General features: G+C 39.4%; 1 long non-coding RNA gene across 7 annotated transcripts in view; it reads left to right on the forward strand.

The window, feature by feature from the left end:
- The first annotated feature begins 11,348 nt into the window (after window positions 1-11,348).
- Window positions 11,349-26,373, forward strand: part of LOC107309864 (uncharacterized) — a 44,321-nt gene continuing 29,296 nt past the window's right edge. For 2 of the 7 annotated variants that reach the window (XR_014943485.1, XR_014943486.1), the window contains exons 1-3: window positions 11,349-11,536; window positions 12,526-12,606; window positions 15,391-15,540. This is a non-coding gene — a long non-coding RNA (uncharacterized LOC107309864). Of the gene's footprint in view, window positions 11,537-12,525; window positions 12,607-14,382; window positions 14,697-15,390; window positions 15,541-20,530; window positions 21,556-26,373 lie in introns of those variants that run through there. The other 5 variants (XR_014943487.1, XR_014943489.1, XR_014943484.1 and 2 more) reach the window with 4 other exon arrangements.

The following is a 26,373-nucleotide window of genomic DNA, read 5'->3' on the forward strand; positions in this document are numbered from 1 at the left end:
TAGGTATAGAACTGAGTCAGACCTGATCTCACAGACATCCGAGGAAATTTGGAATTACTGCATGAGGACCACTTCTGATGTAGGCAAGTACAACTGAAATAAGGACCTAGCAATTCCAGAACAACCAGAAGCAGAAATATGCTCTGCTGTTGAGGACCTGAAGTCAGTCACAAAATGAGAACAGGCAGGGGATGCTCCAAAAAGCTTTCTGAGTCCAAACCAAAGTCTGAGTACTTTCAGTCAGCAGAGAACTACATCTCAAATCTGCCTGTTGATTAAGTTCTCTAATTTTGGGATGCTGTGAGGCTATTAGGGGGATGTTGAGGAAACCTTTGGGGTCAAGAACACTTAAAGCTATTTCTCAGGCTGACCCTGGTGATACTTGTGTGTGAAGTCATCATGAAAGAGGCTGGAGAGGCAAAGTTAGATACAGAAAGTAGAAAAGTAAAGATTTTGAAGACCATGGTAACAATTCTGAACTGGATCTGAAGCTGCATATAAAATTACCCGCATAGCTGCAAAATTGCGTGTTGCCCTATGAGCTGTCTTTGTAAACAAGGCAACTTTAGTGCTTCCCTCAAAGGGCTCCTTGCATCCTCTAAGGCAGTTGTTGAAAAAGTAAAGGATTCCTGTGTAAGGCTGAAGGGACACAGAATCCAAGCACAGATTCTCACTAAAAGTAAGGGATAGATAGGCATGTGCTCTTTCAGCAGCACACGTGGCCAAGCTGGTAGGGGAAAAAAAAAAAAAAAGACTTGGTAAAATCATGCTATAGAATAAGAAGTTCACCATAATTCCTTATGCTTAGGAGCATTTGGCATAATTTTTTGGGTTTTTTGAACACTTTCTTGTGATCTGGCATAACAAAAAGAAATAACAGAGATTGCAGCCACATAGAGGAGCCTTTGCATTGATCCATGCACTCTTCAAAGCTATTCTGAAAAGAAAAGACAAACAAGTACAGCCTTCTTCCAGTTACCTGCCCACTTCAATTTCTAATATCATGTCCTATTCTAATAGGGCTAAAATAGGGCTTGCAGTGGGCAAGAATCGCTTCTTTCTCTTGAAGTTATTAAAGCTGTTGCACTTCATGAAATAGCTCTTTAGCTTTCCAATGTATCTACAGTCATTGCACTTTTTTTTTTTTTCTCTAAACGTGTTAAACAGAGCCCATCAAAACATGAAGAACCCTTTGCCATCAAAATCCCTCCTTGCAGAAACCCTTGCTGGTAGAAGTGCTAGCATTTTAATTTACTCAGACTGCAACTAAAAGTATGTCGAATGATGACAGTTATGCATGGAATTTACTGTTCTAGATTTGTTCATCTAACATCTTGATTACATGACTTTATTCACTTTTTGACCTAAATTATTATGCAATCTTTCTCTTTGTGCTATTTAAAAGTTGCCTCATTTCACCTTGAATACCACTAAGCAATGACAGCTGAAGTGATTCCTAACATGGTTTGCAAATGTAAGATCTTATTATCTGACTAACTATTATATGCCTGGAAATAATCTGAACATTTTGTTTGGAAATTTTAAGCAATCAGTTTTCAGGAGATAAGTAATGAGTGAACACTGTTTGAGATGAATACAGTAGTTTTATTTTGGTATTGTCTAACAGAAGGATTTACGATTTTTATTTTTTATTTTTTTAAACCAAAAGTCTAAATACAGTATTTTGCATTTTTCTAATAGAGAAATAGCAGAGAAACTATGCAGAGAAAAAGTTTATGTTTGATAATAAAATAACCTGATTACACAAATCATGTAGCTTATTAAAATAGTTGCAGTAAAAAGGGATGAATGGCACTTTAATCCCCTAGTGGTTTCAGAGGCAGAAGCCACCAGCAGTGGTCTAACTGTTATTTGGCTCCTCTGTAGGGAGAGAAATGCCAGGGAGAGGAGAGGAGCCACAAGCCACACACAAAACTGTACCCTTACAAAACTGGTCAGCAGCACATGAGAGCATGGTGTGTCCTGGATGCCCTTTGAAAATGGTTACTGGAGGACCTGAATGTGGTTTGAACCGTAAGTGAAAAGCCCAATGTGTAGCAGTGACCTACTGGGTTTCCTAGGTACAGAGATATTCACTGGTTACAAATACCCCTCTAGTATAATCTGGAGGCATTGCTGGCATTTGCGAAAGTTGTAACCTAATCCTGTAGTCATCCAAATTTCTTGGATGGCTAAATTTTAGTGGCCGTCATCTCACAGGAGGCAGCTCATACATCTGCCAGTATGTAGCCTCTAAGCTTCTGGTTACACGTGATAGCAACAGTCAAGAGCTCAATAGCTTCACAAAATGCCTCCTATTTGTTTCCTTTTGCCATGGAAAAGACGCAGACATACATCATCTTGTTAAAGCCGCCTCTGTCCTGATTACCCAGGGGCTAGTAAGCCACTCATCTAACGCATAAGAGCCAGAACTCCACAGCCCATCCCCCAAAGGAGTGCGTAATTGCTGTCCAAGGCAAGGGCTGTGGCAACAGTACAAAACTTGACCACTTGCTTTGTCATATTTAACCCAAAGTAAGATAACAAAAAGACTAAGAGATCCCCAACCTGGATCAGCGGACAACTTAAACACACTTCCGGGTAAAAGCTTCTCTAATGTTTCTTAAAAACAAAATACCAAAAATGGGCTTTATTATCCTTCCAGCTACACTATCTTTGGTCATTACTTTGTTATTCTGCATAAGCAGTTTCACTACATCCAGTAAATATATATGGGGGCAGGATAAGCCAGATTCCCCCCCATTTCTGCATTACTGCAACAGCCCAGCCTGACTGAGCAGGGCGCAGGCTCCCTTTCACATGGTATTTAGCAGGAGGCTCTCACTCTTGCTAAGATTCCCTGCACTTTCCACAAAAGTCAGGCTATTAACCTCCCTGACCTGACCATATTCCGCTATTCATCAAACCCCATGGGGGAAGAACTCGCTTAGCACTGACTCAGAAGAAGATTGCCACCCACTGAATCAAAACCATACCACTTAGCAGCAGCCTGAGTATGTACATACAGAGGCATATGTGTGTTTATAATGTATATACACACTGTATGGTGAACAGAAACCAATGAGGGATCTGATATGGCTGTAATTCGTGTCTCAGAGGAACATGCTACAACGTTCAGTGGCAGAAGTTGTTACACAATCACATTGACTTACTGGGTACGTTGTAAGCCAAATACAGAATTTTCCCTGATGCTCACAGTTTTGGCATCCAGGGAGAAGTCCCTAATCTGTAACTGTAGCCTTAAATAGGTGAATTTGCATGGGCAGAAGAGCGAAGCAGGGAGTCAGACCCACATTATTTCTCTGACCTCACTGTTTCCTTTCTACATTGAGGCTGCTAACAATAACTTTCCTGTTTGATATGTTGTTCTTTCTGCCAGCTGCCACCTTAAATTAGGCTCTCGTATGTCCTTTGGTAGGAAGGATCTTTGGGTTCAAGTCAGGAGATGTATTTAACACGTTTCTGATACTCCAGCATAAGCAGCTGTGACATGCAGGCAATTCTGAACATCCACAAACATCACCACCAATTACCCCCTTTATTAGTTCGGCATTGCAGTGGATGCCCAGGGAGAATTTCACTGTCAGTCTAAGCATTTCACAGCTTCCTATATTTCACGAATATATATATACGCTGTGTTTCACATTTCACTTATTTGCTGTTCTCCCAAACACCAGCTTCTTAATTTTAGCTGTTTCAGTAATAAGGCATAAATCACTTTTTTATGGCTGCTGCACCATTTTTCTGCTAGCAGCTGCCATATTGCATTAGGCTACATTATACACAATGAAAAATGAGGGAGAGGTGGAGCATAACATATGCAGCCTAACGAATTTATTATGCTGTTCAGCTGATAGGCCTATTCGTCTTTCAACACTGAGAGTACAGTAAGTCCTACTAGCCCAAACTAACAGCGCTCCATGAGAATGTTAAGAATGTAGATTATATACAAATCAGGGAACTCTGATACTGAGTATTCAGCTGGGATAATCTGCTCCTTGATAATGGAGCTCATGTATTTTAGGCATCCATTACTCTCAGGAAGTTTTTATGGAAAGACTTTTATAGTTCAGTTTTCAAGCACAGTGGAAATCTCTACTGAACAATGGGACTGTCTAGCTTGTGGTTATGTTTATACTGCTCAAATACACTAAGGACTGGCAGAACGTCTACACCACAGACTGGGGGGTGACGTGGAAATACAGCATCACAGCTTCACTGTGAGATGCATCCATGTCCTGTGCATTGGGAGTGAGTGTGTACCTATTGGGAGTGGCTCAGGGAGCAGTGGAAAAGCCAAACCTCACTGCTGTTTTCTGCAGAGGTTGTTTGCAGCCAGAGACTTCCCAGTTCACGTTTATGATTTCAGCACAGCTGGATTTCCCTGACACAAGACCATAGTTTTAAAATTAGCAATAAAAAACGGCAAATGCAAAATTCTGTTCAACACCTCTGACTCCAGAAATTCCAGGATCTCTTACAGCTATCCCGATATGTGATGAAATTGAAATTTCCATGTGGAATCCTTCTAAACAAAGAGCAAACATTTTTATACAGAGAAAACATAAGTTAAAGCTAGTATGAGTATAGATTATTCAGGCTATAGTAGATCAGACTACAGAGAATTTCTGCAGCTTAACAAAGCTTTATGGAGTTCTTAAAAGAAATATTCTTCCTCTTCCTTTCCCAAGCAAAACCCCCAGCTGCTTTTGCTGTTATGGGGAACTCTTTAAACCACAGCACTGAGACTCCATATTAAGGAATACACACATTAAAAACTTTACAATTTTAACTTCTGCCTAATTATCTTCATAGCATGGGGAACACTGTAAATCATAGAGTAATGTAAATTATGTGTAAATGGCAATTGTAAAGGTTTAAATAGTGACCTACGTAACTATTACTGACCATGTTTATGGTCCTCTGGTAATATCATAGTCCTAACTAATGCAACAAAACCCTACCGTGGCTTGTCCTGAAGTCTGAGTAAAATCAAGGGTAAAGAGTAAAATTTGAGTAAAATCTCAAGGAACAAATTTTCATTTGATTGCTTTTTAGAGAATATTAAATCTCTCCCCCCCTGCCCTTCAGGACACAGATTTTAGAAGCTGGACAATTTGAGTCTGAATTATTTTATAGAGGTTTGAAGAAATCTGATTCCATTAAAAATACAAAGTAATCCATGCTGTTCTGAATTTAAAACATTTGCAAAACAGTGTTTGAATGAAGATTTTGGCAAATCTTTGTTTTCCTATCTGGATATCAACTCCACTTCACCCAATGAGGCCCTTCTATTCATTGCATGTTCTCAGACCCATGTGTGATACTTATAGTCCTTTGCTTATCTAAATGGTCCTGAATTTTAATCCTCCAAAACTGAAAACAAAAACCAAAAGCAAAAACCAAAACCCACTTGAAAACCAGCCTCAGATTTTGAGGTTTTATTGTGGAAACAGTCCACCAATCTGAGTCAGCCTGAAGAGGTGTTCTTTAAAATCCATGATGCATCAAAGCACAGATTTTGTGCTCTTTACGTCTGATACCAAGTTGTGTATGTCGTCAAGATTCTCCTGCAAACCGTGAATCTTTACATGCCACCTAACCCCAGCCATAAATAAGCAACTGTCATGAAACTGTGGGATTTCTTTGAGGGGCTTTTGCTGGCATATAGGAGATAAAGCTCCTGGACATTCAGATTTAGAATTTTGTTAAGACTCAAAGAGCATTGGCCAATGCCATGTCTGGTCAGCATTACAATAAATGGTCAGCAAGCAAAAAATGAGACCATGCTTTTCTTTCTTTTCATCTCTTTAAAATGAAGTTCATATAAGCTGCCTTCTGTCTCAGTGTACGTGCTCAGAGAGCCTGCAGTTGTAATGTGTCGGGGTGTTACTCCTCACTCCTTTTGTGCAGCCATACAAGACCTGGGCACATTTTGTTTTGAAGAGGTTAATCATGCCTCAACCTTATGAAGTGTTTTGAGTGTTAATGGTCTCTGTTCAGTCCTGCACTGCTTTGAAATAGCCCAGCTTATGTATCTGTTTATTTGAACTCAGATTAGCTAATGCAGTTGTTTATTTTTCCTTAGCTAGAGCACTAAAACACTTATTCTATATAGTTTTAATCATTTATTCATAAGAAACACATTTTTTCAGCATAAGAACTTGGAAAAAACTTGTTCACTTTGAGTGGGAAGAGTAAGATGATTTTATCCACATTTGGGTTTTATTGTTTTAAAAGCGGAAGAGAAATGACAAAATGTTGAGACAATTACATATGTGCAAAATTATTTGTTTATTTGATTTTTTAACCTAGCGAGATGCATGTATTTGTTTAGATTTTGTTTGGATAAAACTTTCCCTTGACACTGTAGTCTACGTATTTTAATTTGGTTTAATGCCTGGATGCTTTGTGTAGAGCCAAAAGCAAAACATACATTCTCCAGCTATATCTGAGAGGATTGCTTGTTAACCGCTTTTTAACCTTTCCTGTCCTCTTCAAAGAAGTATATCAGTGACAAAAAGACCACTCTCATTCCCTTATGTGGAACATCTTTGTGAGAGAAGAACGAAATTCTGGGGTCAAAACAAACATTATGGAATGTCCAGAAGGATCATATTGATGTTTCCAAAACAAACTTTCCACTTCTAATTTTGCAATCAGGATTTCTTTTGAAATTTACCTATATTCAGTTTCAGTGAAGGTCAAAAAGCCCAAAGGAAATGTTTTATGGCCTGAAATGACACATCTTTCAAATTTGTATGTTTGTTGCTGTTTGGCAAGAAAACTGATAAATTTTCATTCTGGGTGGACCAAAAGAAATGTTTTTATTGTTGTTGATTTGGGGGTTTGGCCTGCATACAAACACAAGTAAATAAATTCTTTACACAGCTCTAGTCTTCAGATTAGAAAGAACTAACTTGATCAGCTAAAGTGTCTTTTCAGGAAAAGAAAGGAAAAGAAAAGAAAAGGAAGAGAAGGGAAGGGAAGGGAAGGGAAGGGAAGGGAAGGGAAGGGAAGGGAAGGGAAGGGAAGGGAAGGGAAGAAAAGAAAAGAAAAGAAAAGAAAAGAAAAGAAAAGAAAAGAAAAGAAAAGAAAAGAAAAGAAAAGAAAAGAAAAGAAAAGAAAAGAAAAGAAAAGAAAAGAAAAGAAAAGAAAAGAAAAGAAAAGAAAAGAAAAGAAAAACAGTGTAACACAGCCACATCTCTCCCATGTGTTGCTCAAAACCAGCTGAAACAAAGCTGACTAGAAACTCTGCAGAGGCATACTTTGGAAGCAAGCAAAATAAGTTCAATTCTGCAGCAGTAAAGCAACTCCCTCAGCCACTGCTCTGGGAGGAATCAGGGGAGTTTCAAGGGGCTGTGAGTAGAAAAGAGGATTAGGAAGAGTCAGAGGGACTTGGCCGACCTTTGTTAACTTCCTGACCTCCACTTTTCCCCCACAGGATCTAGGTCTGGCCGTGGGAACAGCACCTGCCTTCCCCAGCCTGACTCCTCATCCTGGGAGCTGTGCAGCCCAGCCCAGCCACTTGGGGTTCTGCTGCCATCTCCTGCCAGGGACCCCACGGTGCCCATGTTTATGGGACAGGGAGAAAAGGGCAAAGGGAAGGTGGCGCAAAGGGGTTGGGTACTAGGGGTTCTCTGATAGCCCTGTCAGGAAAATCACCTAGTCCTCTCTACTTGGGGAGATCCCAGCTGCTGGAGTCACAGCACCTTGACCCTTAAGACAACACAGTTACAGAAGTCATCATCATCCTTAAGCTTGGGCCTGTGCCCAAAACTGCTTTGGGGTCACACAGGTGGGTACCAGAAGTTAATCATGATCATTAACCATCCATCTTCCTTTCTCTTACACCCGAGTTTTAAAGCCATCAGCTACAAGGATTTGAAAATATAAATAAACTGAATATTGAAGCCCTTCCCTACATCATCCTAACTCAATGAAAGGGAGTACAGTAAACTGTGCACATATTTCAATACATGTACATGAAATATACATATGCACACTACAGACTCAAAAGAGAACAGTGTTTAGGTCAGCAGCTTCATCTCTACTGGTTTCTATATGGACAGATTTTCTTATGTAATGTCACGTGAATGCTGAGTATACCTTCAAATGTACATGTATGCATGTCTAATGTACAGGTCTTTTATCTTTAAACTCCTCTTTAGAGGAGGACTATTTAACCTACAATAGTGATGAACCATATGCTATGCAACGTGTCAACACAATGGTTGTGAATGACCCAGCACTCATGTGAAACACAGGCCATTGCTTTCACAACTGGCAAATGCTTTACCCCTACAAGGTTGATTGCAGGCCCATGGAAAAAAACGAAGTGGAAAATTGTGAATATGCAGAAAATCTGGACAGGTTGATGTCTGTAGATGAGCGTAGGTTTTGAGATAAGCAGTGAAGCAACTAATTGTCTGAAGAATCAGCAGAGGGAGGAGAAAGAACTGTCTCTCAGAATATCTGATCCTGGTGGTTACAGCAATCATTTCTAGGCAAATAAGATTCGTATCTGTCTAGAGCTATACGGGAAGCAAAAGGAGACCTCCGCTCTGATTTTGATCTTTGTTTTGGGATGAGCCTATTTCAAGATGTTTTTCACTTGGTGCACTTCTTTCCTCACCTGCTCCCCCATTCTCAGAAGAGCAGAATCTGGAAGAAATGAACCTGCTTATGTTCATGCCTGGTAGTTGAGCCCTCTTTGCATGAGAGCGTGGTTTGCACAGGTACTGGTCACAGGTCTGGAGTTTTCTCTGTAGCATATGAGATCTAGACAGAAAAGTGGGAAAAAAAAGTTCCTGAAGTGATCTACCCTTAGTGGCACTGAGGTTAACTCCCTAAATGTGAAAGCTTGTTTTATGAGCCCTTTGTGAGAAATAAAACTACAAGCAAATTGCCGAGACTGCTCTCAAGGAGATAGCTCCAGTAAAATCTTATAACTCCATTTAAATAACAACATGGAAACCTACTGATTAATTGCAGTATGTTTTTAGAAAGTTTGGGATGCTTCAGGTGGCTACACTGGAGCTTTAAGCAACAAATGCCTGGAGGACCTCAAACATTCCGGGTTTTCCTGTGCTTAATATGTTGCATTGCTATCTTGATATGTAATGTCACAGATGGTAATATTAGTCATGAAAGCACAAAGAAGCCAAGTCTGTAGACGAATTAAGGTGGGGAGGGGGGGGGGGCGGGGGGAGCAGAGGAGGGAGCAGGGAGTGAGAAAAGAAAGCCAGAGGGAGCAGTGAATGCCTACAGCAAACAAATTTTATTTTAAAGCGTCTTTATATGTGCTGAACACCTCCTCAAGATCTATGTGTTGGCAAGAGCAGCCATAGGAGGCTGTAAGTCCTTAACCTGGCTGGTATCCACTGCAAAAAGTAGAGCAAGTAGCATAATGAAAATACTTGGAAATGAATAGATGAACTTAATTTAACAATGGGCAGTCATCCCACAGATTCTCTTGCAAGAGTGATGGCTTTCTCTCTGTTTTGTTGTTGTTGTTGTTTTTAAAGTAACTGCAGAGCACTTCTCCAGCAAGGGGATTCAAGGGGCTTGCATCTCTCTTCCTTGCACCTTTCAAATGTCTTTTTTTTAACTATTCGCTTAAAGTACATTTTACCTACCATGAAGAGCTTAAGGGAAAGCTAAAAGTATAGATTAAGAAAGAAGAAAGTATAGATTAAAATCAAGTATGGAAAGAAAGAACAAGACAGTGACTGAAGGACCTATATAAAGCCCATGAAACTACATATACCAAATGGAGTCACAGGGGCACTTCTTCCAGCTAAACTTGATCACTAGTTCTCCTGCTTGCTAAGTTAATTGCATCTCCATGAGCAGAGGAAATGGAGTTCATGTTAAATGAGGTAGCATAGTTCCATGAAAGAAACACACCTCTTGAGTAATCTCTCAAGCCAAATATGCAATCTTACTGAAATAAACTCAGGTGTAGAACAACTGTACTGGTGAAATTTCCTTTCTCATTTGAGTCACCTAATGGTTGGGGCAAACAGTGAGAAAGATAACAACTGGGCCAAACAGCTGTAAACTGATATAATTGAGTAATTTTGTGAAAAGAATTCATTCCACATAGCAGAAAAGTCCAGACACGATAAGAAAGTCACCTCTAGTAAAGGTAACAGGCTGTTCAGCTTTGAAACAGATGTCTCACTTTCCTTTTGCAACTGTTTGATTTTGCAGAGCTCTGTGTATATGTGGTGACATTTAACAAGAATTTGAAGGAAGAAGGACAGAAATTGGTGTCTCACAGCTGTGAATAAGACATTACAAATGAACTAACTTGTTTTTAGGCCGCGCAATAGGGAAAACTCTTAACACTGATTTTATTCTGCCATGAAAGAGTCCTCAAATGAAGGGATGGATGCATAATAGCCTGAGATGGAAAATACTGTACACTGAGAGTACACTTTCACTGGCAAGGAAATGCATAATTTAATAGGTCCTTTCCATCTCTATGATCCTATAACTTGGGGCCATTCCAAAGTATTAGGCAAAAAGGAAAGATACACTGAACTTCTGCATCACTTTTATAAAGCATTTGATCTATCTTGGCACACAGAGTCACTAACAGTGAAGCTATTTTGTTTGAAACATTTTACATTTGGAAGGAGATATGATCATTCTTCAGAGACTGGACAAATAGAGTAAAAGCAGAAATAATGGACAATGCTACCCTTATTTCTTTTATTTTATAATCCAGATCTGCTGCAATGTCTGGATTCCCTTGAGAAAGAAGTAGCAAGCTAAATAACACTGCGTATGATGGCTTTGTGTTCTTATTTACGTCTGTCATATACCACTCTTATTCTCCATACCCATGCTTTTATGTAGTCTACCAAGCAGAAGGTCTGGTTTTCATTTACAAATTTATTTTTTCCTATGTTGAAAGGGCAGGACAAAAGCTTAAATTTGCACCTTCAGTATTGCAAGAACCTGAGTATACACTCAAAAAGCTTTATATTGTATTTAAAGTCCAGAGTGTGAATGAGCTTTCTCAAAGACTCAATATTTTTATTAACTTTTAGCAGAGATATATTTTAAAGGCATAAATTCAGTGGGTTTAGATGTTTAGAATGACAATTTCTGAAGAAACTGAGGCAACCTAAGTAAGATCTTATCCCTTTTACAGAAGAATATGGGAAAACTAGTCTTGGGTCATTGAACTGAAATGTATTTCAGTTAAATAGCATGGTGTACAAATTCCTTCCAGTGTTTCTTTTCAACCTACTGGAAGCATAGGCACAAAATTTGACCTTTCATACATTGACACAGAGTATTCCCTTCCTCCCAAAGTTTCCCCTAGTTGATGTCATCCACACAGTCGGGATAACAGATATATTTTCTCAGATAATGAATCATTTCAACCATACTTCAGCAACACAAGGAAAAAGGACAAAGTGCTGCTTCTGCTCCAGAACAAAATTCAACCCTTAAACATCAATGTCTACTTCCATTTAGGATATATTTATTCCAGCTAAAGGTAAGTTTTGAGAACCTTTTTTCTTTAAAGAAACTGCTAAAATGTGCATGGATAAGTAATCATATTCACTTTTGCTCTAGGATGCACAGATTTTAGCAATTGTATTTTCACACATCGCTAGGATGGAAATGAGAAGAGTTTTTATTAGTAGGTATTGAAGCAGGATAGATTGTACAAAAATGTATTGAGGAGAAAAATATATGAACGAGTAATAATGTTGAAAATATAAAGTGGTCTTGACCTTTGTGTGGTATTAAAATTACTAAAGGTACCGATGAACAGCTGACTACCTATCACATCTTAAGTGTCAGATATAGCTGACATAAAACTTACAGTCTAGTAATCCACTGAATTTGGATTCTAATAAATGCAATAAATATTTATCTGTAGTTAATGTATGAACACTATGAAAGTTGTGAAGGCATCAGAATTAAAAGTATATGACAGTCCTGTTAGATAAGATGCTCTTAGAGCGCAAGAAATATAGTAGTATTTGTTGAGAGGTTGAAACTCAAAATGCTGTTTTCTGACAGAGCAGGATTTAATGAATGCTAAGAATGCCATAAAGATGCCACTCTTAATGTTGTAAGTAGTAGATATTTTACTTTTCGTGAGCATGGCAACAGAAATGTTACAGAGATTTGAGGCTCCTGTTTCAGAATTTGTATTTGTTGATGTAGAATTCATCCCAGCAGTTTGGTGTCACCAATACGTTAGCTAAGCAAAACCTAAGAATCAGACAAACAAGAAAACCCACAAAAACAAAAACAAAAACTCCTTCTACTCCTTGATTTTTCTTTACGATTCAGTAGAGAAAAAGTTACTTTGTTTACAAATTAATGTTAAGTCTGTCTGATCCTGAAGGTAATATGGGTTTTCTTTTTTTCTGTTTGGCCCTCTAAGTTCTATTTCTTTCATCTGGCCTGAGAGTCACAGCACCAGAGGCAGCATGGCATACACAGCATCTTTGTCTCTGTGTTTCTTTCCAGTTTCAGCATTGTGCTGAGGAATGATGAAAAACATTGTCTATGAACAGAGACCAAGAAACTTCCTGAACTTTGCATCATTCAGTAAGTTATATTTGAGGTCACAAGGTGCAGACATGTTGCATGATTCTTCTTGTTAGCCAGCTTATTAACCAAAGAGGCCAATCACCAGCTCGTGAAGCTGTGCTAGCATGCAATTCCTTTGTATAAGTCTTGGTGCTTATCTTCACTCGTGACAGACAGCATACACAGAGATAGGACATTTTCCCCATCAGAAACAGGGCAGTTCCTCTTGAAGATAAACTGATTGTGGTTGTCTGGCTTGGGATGAGAACTGTGCCAGGCACTCTGAATGTCCTGACAAGATAACAGATTTCTGTGGATGGGATGCTGCCTGAGGATCACAATGAATAGTACTTTGAACAGCTACTGCTACTGACTGCTGTCTCCTTCTGATACCAAAAAAGCTCTGCCAAAAAGGCTTCTTTTTGCCTACACTTTATCCCAGTGTTTGGGTTTCTGTCCCTCCCAGCATCACCAGCATATGGAGTGAGCACAGGAGGGGGGGACATGCTACAGGATTGAGTTCTGGCAGCAAGCTGGGACCAATAATGTGAGTAGAAGTTCCTAGGAACATGAAATAACAGTTCCAGAAGGGTAAACAACAGCAATTAGGCACATAACAGAGACATCTTTCAGGTGTGTCAGAGAAACCCTACTGTTATTTCCTATAGAGCTGAAGGAATTATAGACTTCTAGAATATTTTTGTTGTTGTTGTTGTTGTTTTCTCCAGTTTGGACAATTGTTTTTTCTTCCACTAAAAGAAGGAATTGCTTTGGTAGAACTAGAGACCAGAGTGTCTACAGGAATCAGCATACTTGCGGGCTTGCTGTTTCAATATTGATCTCTTCTGTTTTATTGCATGAAGATGGTAAACAAAACATTGCTGACTACATCATCAACACATTTCTTTTTTCTCCTCTCTGCCACTTCACGTTGAACACGAAACCAAAACTAAACTGAGAAAAGGCTCTAGGAAAGCACTGAGAATTGGTTAATGACAAAGAGTCTATGTTGCATGTTCTACAGTGCACTTTTTAGGATAAACTGTATTCTAAGGGGATGTAAGAGACAGGGTTGGATACTAAATAATGGGTGATTATAGAGAAGATGAAGTTTGATGCTTCTCAGATCTACAAAGCAAAAGGACATGTGATAGTAGCTGCAAAATCCAGCCAGGGAAATTTGGCCTGGATGTAAGAAAAGACCTTCTCATTGTGAGGAGGCGAAGGATGAACAGGTGCCCAGAGAGTCTAGAGAATCTCTGTCTTGGAGAATATTCAAAAGCTACCTGGAGACAGCCTTCAGCAATCACACCTAGCTCCCATGTTAGCCCTGCTTTGAGCAGGAGGTCAGACTAGAAGATTTTCCAGAGATCCTTCCAAGCTACATTAGTTCTCTGTTCTTTGTGACATGAAAACCTCTGCATTTCATGAAAGAAAGGTGAGTCTGTGTTTCTTCTCGAGGTGTCACTCTGGGATATGACTCAGCCAGGGATGTGAATGCTTACAAAATATGGCAGTTCCAAGCCTCTTGCAACATATTTTGCCTGGTTCTGGCCTCATGCACACTGGACCTGCAAGAGCAGGCCCAGGGAGAGGTACACTTAAAGGCAGAGCAGCTGATGAAGACCCAAAAGACGTTGTCTGAGGTGTGAAAACATGACAGGGTACTTTGGTGTCTGTGCACTGTGCTGTGATCCATTCAAGCATGTGGACATGACCTGCTGTGACGATCCATGTGAGGGGGGCTGCCTGTCCTGCAGCCATGGCTTCCATCTCTCTTTGTTCTTTTCTTAGGAGGGGACAGGGGCCAAGGAAAACCCACCTGGCTGAGGTTGTTGGCACAGAACACTGTTGACAGACCAGGGCTGACCTCCCTGCTGAGACTCTCAGTAGAGAAGGAAGCGAAAGGCATACGTGGTTTCATATGCCTTTGGCTTTTCTTGGACTAACTTGATCCCCAAAGCTTGCAGGAAAGAAGAGCTGGGGAGACAAACTTCTCCAAAAGTAAATGCCGCCTGGAGACTTGGCTAAGAATTAGACAGACACGTTACTGAGCCAAACTGTAAATCTAAAATTTTGAAATAAAGTTCGGAATTTTCCTCAGAAAAGCTTGGCCACCAGGAGGTCTGACTGTGAGGTCAGTGCCAGAAGAGGCAGAAAAAACTGGACTGAACTTCAACAAGCAAGACATTTCCTGATTGCCAGATATTGACAAGCCTTACTTCAGCCCCTCTCCTTGAACAGACTGAAGTAGTTATCGGGAAAAGACACCTACTGTAAATCTGTGGGGAGTTTGGTGCATGGTTCAAGCCTGCTTCTTACAAAGGCACTTCCGAGGAGTCAGTCAGGAGCAGCATGCTTCTCTCAGTAGCAGCAGAGGCTTCTGCAGTTGAGAAAACAAAGTTGAAAACAAACAGCTGCATAATGTATTGCAGTAAGGCTTTCACGGCAAAGAGATAGTGGGTCATAAACAAGTCCCCCAGTAACTGGAGGATATCCAACAAGGCACAAGGCCTAAAAAGAACTATTTGTTTTTTCACTCTTCATGAGATGAAATGCACACTGCAGGAAAATCCCGTGCAAATCAACATAGTGTCATGGAAACCAAGAGACCATCAATAAAAGTAATAAATGGAAAAGGTTATAATAATATATACTTAGCACTTTACATTCTCAAAGTGCTGACAGGACATTAATCCTCAAAATACCCTTCTGAGGGCAAAGGCAGCTTTAACATTTTTAGGTGGGCTTGTGAAACAGTTTTTGATCTCAAATTGATCTTCCCTGACTTCTGTTCACTAGGATCACACTTTTCTGAATTAAACGGAATTAGAGAATCTTCACACGAGATAACAAGATACTTCACTGTTTCTCCTCATCTGACCATGTGAAGCAAAGCCCAGAGTCTGCTAGACTACGCTTTCATGCCAATTCTGTAAAACAGTTTTTAAGGTCAGTTCTTCCTCTTAACTGGGGCCTATGGACCATTGTGTTTACTGTCACTGGAGAGCTTTATTACATTCTATTACTCAGTTAACCTTTACCTCCCATTAAAAAACTATGTAAGATATACATGCCCGTAATTCATACACCAAAAATGCAGACTGGCCATTTCCAATGAACAGAGAGAACTGTCTCCACAAGAGCCAGAAAAAGAAAACAAGAGAACATAAGTTATATTTTATAACTTCAAAGGGCTGCTTTTTATCTTCCACAGATTATTTGTTCAACTGCAGTTTTGAATTAACTCTGCTTCTCCTTGTCTAAGTGCTCAGGTCAGGGCATGGAGTGGAGGAGATGGTCAGCTGTTCGGCTCTCTACATGTTTTCACTCCTATTTCCAGTTGTTTTCTTTTGGGCTGTGATTCTTCTACCACCTCTGTTACTGTTCATTACCTCAGTAAGTCAGAATTTCATAAATGCTGGAGACTCCTTGTGTAGCTGTGCAAGATGAGTTTCATTAAAATAATATAAAGTTAAATAGATGGCTACAAATAGAACATGTATCAACAGCAGAGTTCAAACTTAGGTCTTCAAGAGAAGTGATTAATGAAAAACAAAACTAGAAAAGGTGAGTTGGTGACCATAGAGTGGGAGAAGAAGTACATGGGCAGAGAGATCTAAACACCTACTTCCTAAGTATTTCTGGGTATCTAGCAGCTTAGCGGATAAGATATTCAGCCCAACTGTACGATAATTCAAATACTGGTCCTGTAACTTTAATGCTAATTGAGCAAGTAGTTGAGAAGCAAGATTTATGATAATTGGAACTGAGAGTGTTCACTGCTCTAAACTGTACAGTGTTTGAGTAAGAATGCTAACTATAAGAAACAGCTTAGTTTAAGAACTTCTGGGTAAGGAAGGAGATGCTTATGAAGGTTTTGAGCAGATTTTATTAGGAAAGGTCCAAACAAAGCAGTTTTCTCCTTTAGAATCACTGTTTAAAAATTCCCTAAAAAATGGGAAACTATAGGCCACCAATCAGAGAAAATGTTTAAGCAATTCATTCCTAATAGAAACAGTGGAATGAGTATGTGCTGCCTCTGGAACAAACAGGTACTTGGCTGATGGGTAGTGCATGAATTTGTATCTGGGTATGGGGGAAAGCTCCACAGTTAGATTCTCCCAGTATTTTGTGACCCCGGTGATTCCCAGATGCATCTGCAACATCCTGAAGATGATTTCTAGAAGCAGTTTTTGTTGGATGCTTCCATACTGCTTGTCCAAAGAGATAAACAGAGCTGAGAAACAACTTCAAAATATGCAAAAATCTTTGAAGATTAAGTCCTTAAAATGAGGGAATCACCTCCTCATTTACTAGTGATAATGAGATGAGAGTAAAAAGTATATCAATCTATCAACCATTTCACATCATGTGGTGGGAAATCATCTCAGTGAATATAATCAAGCCAACTAAACTGTGGTGGCCTAAAATTTCTGTTCTGCTGTCTATTTGATGACAGGCTATGAGAGTTTTGTCTGCACACAGACTAACTGTAGGTACAAGATTTCAGTGACACAAGCAGATCCCAGACAGACAGTAATGACTGCTCTCAACTCTGCAAACTACGAGTTCAGGAGTTTAATCTGAAACAAATAGCGTGTTTTGCCATTGTAAGCTCTCTCTTCTGCTTATCTTTAGATTTTGAGTTGTGCTTATTACAGTGGCATTCCTTATAGGCTACTCTTCCCACAAATCCCTCTTGCCAAACTAATAATGATCCTGTCTTGATATAAAAAACAACAACAAACCAACAACCTCATGCAAGACACGATAAACGCTAAGGCAATTAGCTACATCACCTGCTCCATTCTTTATACTGTAGGAGACGCCAACACATTAACAACTACAATTCTGCATCCAGACTCAGACCAACAAGATGTCCTTCCACAAACTTCCAATTATGTTTATTTGTGGCTACTGAATAAGACAAACTTCCTTTTCACATCCTATTCGTTTATCCCAAGGAGTATTTAAAATTAGAACATGGAAAGTTTCTCTGACAAATTATCAAAGAAAGATGAAAGAAAAAAAACCACCAAAATGCATAATTTGCAGGAAATCATGTGCCTTTTTAACCAGATCAGCACAGAAGAAATGTGGACATTCCTATGAAAGACAGGAATTGTATTTTGTGGCAAAACTGAATAAATAACCAAGCTTTCTACCAAGTAAACCCTAACGACTCTACATAATACATATGCATATTTGCGGTTGCATGTTGACCAAAGGACAGAAAAATATAACCAACCCAAACCAGACATTCCTTGCTCCAAGATGTAAGTACCTATTTGCTGCTCTAAAAGAGAACAATTAAAATAGATCTCCTTCCTTGAAAATGTTTCCACAAAAACTGTATTAGCACAGCTAACATAGTTTGCAAAAGAGTTGAACAAAAATATAGGCATATTCAGGTTACACACATTAAAGGCAAATTTGGATCCCCCAACATATTACTGCCTGGAAGAATATACTTATTGCCATACTTAGAATTCTCATCTACTTCTTACTATCATCAGTGAAAATACTACATTGGTTTGAAGTGTAGAGATCTGAAACAGCATTCAAAGTGCAAAGCTTCAAGCATTTGCACACTTTCACTGGTTGTAATGAGAATATAGACAAAGAGAGTTAGGTATGCAAACAAGAATCCTGCTAACCAGGGGACTGTCATAGGGAATTGTTTCTATATCAGTAAGCAACTAGTAAGAACACTAGAATGACTAATATGGAGTTCAGTAACTAATCTACTTGGGTTTAGCCAAAGCATTCTGATTTACTGTATTTTCAATTGAAGGATCTAGTGGAGTAGTGCTTATACTTGGATCAGCATTGTCAGAAGAGAAATTAAAGTAGTCATGAGGATAATAACTGTATTATTTCATACAGCCTGGATATCTACTGCAAAAAAAAGTGTGTATATGGCTTCATTTTTTATGGACTCAGTACTTGTTTATTGGAAGGAGATGAATTCCAAATTCACTCCCCAGGACACTGTTGCACAAACAGTTCTTATTTCCACTTTATTTAAGTGCTTCGTTGAAATGAAATGATGACCATTTCTACACTGTTACTAGAAATGACTGAAATGACAGTGAGGCCAACGCAGCCGGACAGCAGAAGGGAAGATTACTGTGTACAGTTTTGTATCACATGGGTTTCCCTTTCGATCTAATATCTGGGAAGAAATAATGAACAAGAATTCTGACTTTACCAGACACCTGCCTGCATCACTGTATCTATGAGAGACTGAAACAAAGCCACTATTCATTGTGTAATTATTAGTCAGACCTAAAAAAACCTCAAAAAAAATTCTTAATCTTTGTGGTTTAAGCTGTGCGCTCCACCCTCTTAAGCGAGCCGTTTATTGCACAATTTATGCTTAAACAAAGTGTTCTCAAATTCATAATGCATTGTTGATGCATTATGAAAACAGAGGAAAACAGAGGATGCACATGAAAACAGAGGAAAAATGCAGAAAGTATGCACCCACCCCTGTGACCAGTTCACAGTACAGATGAGATAACACTCAGCTATAATTAGCAACAGTGCTAGAGCTTAGCAGTATTTGGTTCTAAATGTCTAACTTGAATGCAGTCCCCAGGTAAGCTTCATGATGAGATTTTGTTCCTTTATAGCTATGAATGGCTGAAAGCAAAATGTCATCAACAGCAGCAAAAAATCAAACTCCGTGCACTTATTACAAACTGGCACACTTTTGCAGATGATGTAAATCTTTCGTTCTACAGTGGATTGTAATTATCTAAACAAAAGGATTACCACAGCCAACTGATTTTTGGTAGTAATATTGAAAACTGACACTGAAGTTTCAGTAAGAGGCTTGCCAGTTGGCACAATGAGGAAGGGAAACCCCTCCAATAGGCAGCACATGATAGAACTCCTCCCTCCTAAAGTCAGAAGCTGCAGTACTTATTTTGTGATTTTCTATTATTATTATTTTTTTTATACTTACATTTCATATTCAGATTTTCAAACCTTGCTCTTGTTCCAGAGCTATAAAAGCAAAACTGTTTTGTTTATCTGAGTGGGCATCGAAAAGAAAACCAGGGAGAGAGCATGAACTGAAAATAGCTTGTTTTCCTGATTCAATAGCTCATAATTCTCACTGGATACTCAGGGCACAGCACCCCTTACATTCTCCCATGTGACATTGTTCCCACCGTGGTGCAGCCTTGCAGACAGCCCTGGGAAACTCTCCTGGGAAGCATTTGGGATTGCATTGGTAGAGCAAAGGGGGGCATAGGTCTGCTTCATTTCAAAAAATGGCAGTGTTGGAATTACAACATGGTGACAGGACTCATCAGAAGAATTTATTTCTATGCTTTGGGCCTGTGGCCTAATGAATTGGAAAATATTTGCCTATGTCCTCTGCTAAAGCTCTAAATTAAATTGACTTCTTTTAGTAAAAATGCCAGTTTTACAAACTGAAATGCATGATGTTCTATTGTCTGTTTGATAAGACATGCTTCCCTGTAGATCAATGTATAATATCGCCTTTCTCTTGACATATATGGGGCCATAATCATAGTATCATAGTCTTGTGCGAGTTGGAAGGGACCTTAGAGATTATCAAGTCCAACCCCTGGGATTAGAGCCTCTGTGTAGCAGAGCGGCACTTCTACCACTTGTGCCACAGGGGGGATTCGAACTCCGGGCCCCAGTGTTGCAAGGCAGCATTCCTATCACTGCGCCACCGGGACACATGAGTTCCCAGCAAATCTAAGCCCTGAATGGGGTATTCAAGGAGCTGTCTATACTGTCTCTATGTAAATCAACTTAGTGCACTGAATAATGCTGTCAAGGGTATAGCACTAGGATTATATTCTAAATTACAGACGGATTAATATTTATTTATTATTAGCTTTCCATTGGTGGGGCTGGGATTTAACAACCTTGACTGAACTAAGGCTTTCATTCTTAGCAGTCTTAGAGGAGAGAGGACTTCTTCCCTGGGGAACTCTAAGGATTTGCACAGAGGTAAACCCAGCCATGCCTACATGTGGTACAGCGCTCTGCCACTGCATTACTTCAAGAAGAGCAGCAAGATCTTCAGAGCCACCCCCAGGAGCCTGATTCTGCATCTGCTGGAGATTTTCCAAATAGCAGTTTTGCTCTGCAGAGCAAATGAATAGTTCAGTAACATTTCCTCTGTAGCCTAAAGAGCCAGATAAAGGCAGCAAGGAGAGATTTAATTTATGCTTCAGAAATTCACAACTGTGTTCCACTAATGAAGTGGTCTGATGCTGTGTGCTTTTCTGGCTGAAAATACAAAGGCTGATACGCTGTGCTAATTTTATTATCAGGAGTTTAAGGTGTAATATACGTATCCTCTAACTGATATTTTCCTAGAGAGCAAAATGAATCTTGTGAAGTGGCACAATCCGGACAGTCTTTCACTGGAGGTGGATAAAGGAAAAGTGAAAGTGGTGGTATCACTGTTCATGAAAGATACATTCCTCATTTCCTATTTTCATAAGTACAAGGGCTACTGAAAGCAGTGCCTCCTATTTTGTTATGTTCACTTGTGACATCAGAGGTGGATCATGGTGGTATGGCAGTAGGGGTTGTGCCTTCTTGCCAGTATCCCATTGCATTTTGTTGCCATGTGAAAGATGGCAGCTGAGGGGCAGTCTGATCAGATGGTGACTGACATGCGAGCTCATATGAAGCAAAGGGGTATAACTGAATCCCACCTTGTACAAGAGACTGCACCCACTGACTATCCTGAAAAACAATGCTTAGTAGTTAAGAATTTCCTCTATCAAATAGTTTTGTTGTTCTCTTTGTATCTCTTGCTGTTTAGTGGAAAATTTTGTGGAAATAAGTGGAAAGCATTACTTTTGAATGAATCTGTGTAGACACCATGAAAATTCTTGCAAAAATCACTTTACAACACTGAAAGATAAGCATGAGTGACATCCACACACACACACACACACACACACACATACGCACACAAAACAAAAACAAAAACAAGCCCACCAACCCAAAATGAGTTTCAAGTATCTCTGTTAATTCTGAAGTGAATGCCAAAACTTTTGCAGCATTGTGAGCAAATTACTTACAGTATGTGCTTTTATGTTCACGCATCCTAAACTGGACAGGAATGGTAAATCACCAACTACGAATACATATTTGTTGCTTACTGGAGACATGACAGTACGTAAGAAAAGCACACCAAGCATTGAGATCTCTTGACATAGGAGCTTTCCCCCTTACAAGCCTCCTCTCCTGATGCTTGCTTGCTTCCAGACTCTTTGTACATTGTGTTTCCTCTTTTTTCCCCTGCCCACAGCAATTCCCACATAACAGTGGAAAAGTTTTTATTTCCCTATGTGCAGAAATACAGACCCACTCATCTGTCATGTCATGGTGTGGAAGCTGGTGATGTTATACAAGTGTAAAGGTGGTGTGAAAGGGCAATTTGGCTCTCTGTAGTCTTCATCTGTTCAAGCTCATACTAGTACACTGAGTTCCAAATAAATAGAAGCTCCTCTCCAGCTGGTGTTTTGGTAGAAAAGGTGGTTGAGCAACCCAGTCTGGATTTTCCTACTTCTGAAGATGCCTTGAACATTACATACACTTTCCTAATATGTTTTCAGTGTCGACTATAGCACAGCAGTGGGTGGAATAACAAATAGGTATTCTTTGGGAATTAATTGCCACTGTCAGGGTTCAGAAGAGTTCAGAGCAAGTATTATATTAGTGTTTATTCACTGGTGCTTTCCACTGTTCACCAGATTTTTCCTCTGCCCAGTCCATGCAGATACACACTCAGAAGAGAATTCCCTTTGCTTTGCTGCCAGAGCTCCCCCTCGGTTTTATTGCCCACAGAGTAAGTTTGCACAGTGATGGAGGAATACAGGGACTCTGAGTGGTATTTTGCAGATTCAAATTTCACTCCTGGTCCTGTTACTGACCTCCTGTGCCCATGTTTCTATGCAGGCTCTTTGGAGACAGCACATGAAGGTTAATGTGGTGTGCATCATGCAACTTAATGTTATGGATGAGATTATGTTGTTTTTTGTTTGGTTTTTTTTGTTTGTTTGTTTGTTTTTTGTTTTGTTTGTTTTTTTAAACTAAATCACATATTTCTGTTTAATAGGTTGTAAAGCAACAAATGGGTAATATGTCAAACCCACCTACTCCTTAACCCCTCCCTAGCAGTAAATATATTGTAAAAATGAAAAGGGAATATGAGGGTTGAAACCTATCAATGGTAAACTTACGCCATTACAGAGGCTTCTGGATGTTTTATCTCGCCACAGAGTGGACTCTCATCCAGAAATTCAGGTGGCTTCTGTTAATAGCTAGAGCACAATGAAAAATCTAACTGAATCATCTGGAAGACTATTTTAATGAATGACTACATTAGCAAGTATTATCAGCTTCCTGCTCAGACTAGGAGGAACTTATTCTTCTAATGCAACTACCTCTTTTTTTTTTTTTTCTTCCCCACCCCCCCCATTTTCTGCCTCCTCTCGTCTTCATTCTCTCGAGTTTCACAAGTGTACAGTAACAATTAATTATGACTCAAACCATGGAGGTTAACACTGTACTATTAATATAACCTTTCTGGGGAATTATAAACTACTTTTGTATTCACAGTGTATATATGTAGCAATATTTATTCATGTAATATTCATCAGGATATGATGAGCTGAATAGAGAAGGTTGTATTAGTGTGGATAAATTAAGAACAGATGAATATCTCACCTTAGAAATCAAACTGAATGCGGACTTTTTTTTCAGTTTGGAGGCTTTAAAGTGATCTTAACATTTTTCTGCTGTTCATCTCTTTACTTATTTATATAATTCTTGTTACATTCCCACTACATTTCCAGGCTTCATTCAATGATAGCACTATGTGATAAAAAGTGAAACTAGAAGTATCATTCAAATCACCTTAACAAGAAATTTGCAGAACAGAGAAAGTACTGTAAAGGCTTGTTGAAAAAAAATTCCTAATGTTGTTATTTGCATTTCTGTCATTTATTTTGAGGGAAACATGACTGCATCTCCTACCTAGAATGTTCTTCAGACATAATGAAATTTCACGAAACTCCCCATAGACTTATTACAGTATGACAATTAAGTTGTTCTAAATTCTTATCAATAACTAATTCTCAGACAACCTTACACATCACATCTTTGAACAGACAGGAAGAACAAACTGCTAATTAATTCATATATAAGTACTGAAATGTCACTTCATAGGTGGTACTGGAAAGAACCAGTATTATATGCAGATGCTTCCAGAAGTAATGCCTCCTATTTAATTCTATGTTAACTACAACAGATACAAAGAACACATTAATATCATTTGATACAGCACATTCTCAGCTACAAAACACTGTTTTTCAACATGATCACCACCATTAGCTATGGTCTTTTGCCAGTGATGAACAAGAGCCCGCATGCCTCGCCTGTGAAAATATTCATGGCTGTCTGGAACATGGATTGTCTTTCATGTCACTGGCATCGCTGCTGAAACAAACCACCCACCATCTCACCGTGCTCACATCCACTCTTTGGTCTCCATAAATATTTTGCAAGTGTTGATGAATGCAGTAGGTGCCATTTTTTTCAGCATGGAGGAATTCAGTGACACCTCATTGCTTCATATGGACTTCCATGTCAAATGCGATTTTGTCAGACCGCCCCTCTGCTGACATCTGTCACACAGAAACAAAATGTAATGGCATATTAGTAGGAAGTTTCAACTTACTTATACTGCCATATTACCAACATCTGCTTCTGATGTTACCTGCCAACATAATAAAATAGGAGGCTTTTCTTTTGGAGAAGCACTCATAGCATCAAACAAGTACACTATTCAAGTTAGTTATGGACAAATGTACTTAGGAGTGCTGTCTCATCCAGAGTAATAACAAATCCCATCCCCATAATATCACTAGTTGTAGAAACACAGGGCATTAACAGGGGTCTGGTATGATGATACTGTCATTTTTAAATAAAATGGCACTAGATCTGCTGAAAAAAGTGGTAGATTTTTTCATCAGCATTAAAATTTCAGCAGGGAAAAGGACCACATTTTCCATAAACATTTAATCACAGCTGCAACTCTCTGATTCAAATATTTGAAATACGGAGACTTTGCTACTGAAATTATGAATTTTAGAATGTAACCAGGAAGTATCAAAGTAATAAGTTTTCCCTGTTTTCCAAACAAGTCTGTCACACTGTAAAGATAAATTTTCTCATTTGTTAAATTATACATGCCTAAAAACCTTTGTAGGTGGCATATTTAGGGGGGACACTTGGAAGGGGAGGAGGGGAAAGCTGAGGGGATAAGAAGGAATCTTTGTTACTCTGATTTTCTGACATAATGATTTACCGCAAAAGAAAAAGGAGGCGTTGCCCAATTTTCAGTCCTTGTTTCAGTCCTTTCCTTCCCACAAATTAATTTATTTCAAGAAGGACTGCATTTGCTCAAGGTATCCACTTCAGATAACAAAACTGCAACTACACGTGAAGCCTCATTTTTAATTTTTTAGGGAAAAGTTTAAGAAAGTTTAGAATGAGGATTTTCCAGGAAAATTTCATGGGTAGAACACAAGCTCAAACATTATTAAGCTATATATATATAGTTTTATCTGTACACAAGCTCACACCCTTTTTTTTAATACACACCCCTTTTTGTGGCTTGGAACTACTGCAAAGGACAGATGGACTTGGGAGGGGTTTCATAAGTACTGCAAAAGGTCTCAGGCACTGCGTTTGTTTACACTACTTTGAAACACAAAAATCAGTCACTTTAAGGCAAGCAAAAGAAAAAAGGTGTTGCAAGCAAAACACATGTATACGTTTTGTACTAAGAGCGGAAAGCTAGTGCATCTGCAGTAACCCACAATAAATACGGAAAATATAATCTACTGTAACTTGTGCTGCTCTCTATGTCAGATCTATTTTAATAACTGCTTGCAGCAATGTTTAGTTGTAGGCTGTGTTGATCTCAAAGGAGAAAAGAGATGCTTACAGGAGTTGGGAGCATAAAGCTGGTGTGCACTCAGAAGCAGCCACAGAGTTCCTTCAGCCAGACTGAAGCTAGGATTCTAAGCTACTAAAAGTACTATGAACTCATAGTACACAAACCTGGTGAGGACTTAGTCATGTCCTTAAGGGGCAGAGGTGTGCTAAAGAGTGAGGTTATAGGCATCCACACCTTGAGTACTGTGTTCAGTTTTAGGCCCCTTACTACAGGAAAGACATAGATTCCTCAGAGTGTGTCCACAGTAGGGCAACAAAGCAGTTGAGGGAAGTGGGATTGTTCAGTTTAGAAAAGAGCAGGCTCAGGGGAGACCTTATCATTCTCTACAACTACCTGAAAGATGGTTTCTTCTCAGAAGAGAAATTTATTCTCAGAAAGAGTGGTGTGGCATTGGAAAAGGCTGCCCTGGGAGATGGTGTAGTCACCATCCCTGGTGGTTTTTAAGAAAATGGTGGATGTCACACTGAGTGATATAATCAGGAGTTGTCATAGGCACCTGTTGATGGTTGGACTAAATGATCTTAGTGGTCTTTCCAACTTTAATGATTCTATGATCTTGTGGGTAATAGTGTCTGAAAGGAATAAACCCCTTAAAGGATCTCTCAGATAGCACCTCCAGAGAGATGGTGCCTTTGGGAACAACTAATGACCCTTTGGATGAATAGCCCTTGCCTGGCCCCCAGACCCCTTCCCAGTGGAAGAGACACTCATAATACCCAGGGCAGTGGGAGTACCTCCAATGCAATGGGCAG

Source organism: Coturnix japonica, chromosome 2 (genome assembly GCF_054131305.1).
Source record: "Coturnix japonica strain WE chromosome 2, WE-NBRP24, whole genome shotgun sequence".
Lineage (NCBI taxonomy): Eukaryota > Metazoa > Chordata > Aves > Galliformes > Phasianidae > Coturnix > Coturnix japonica.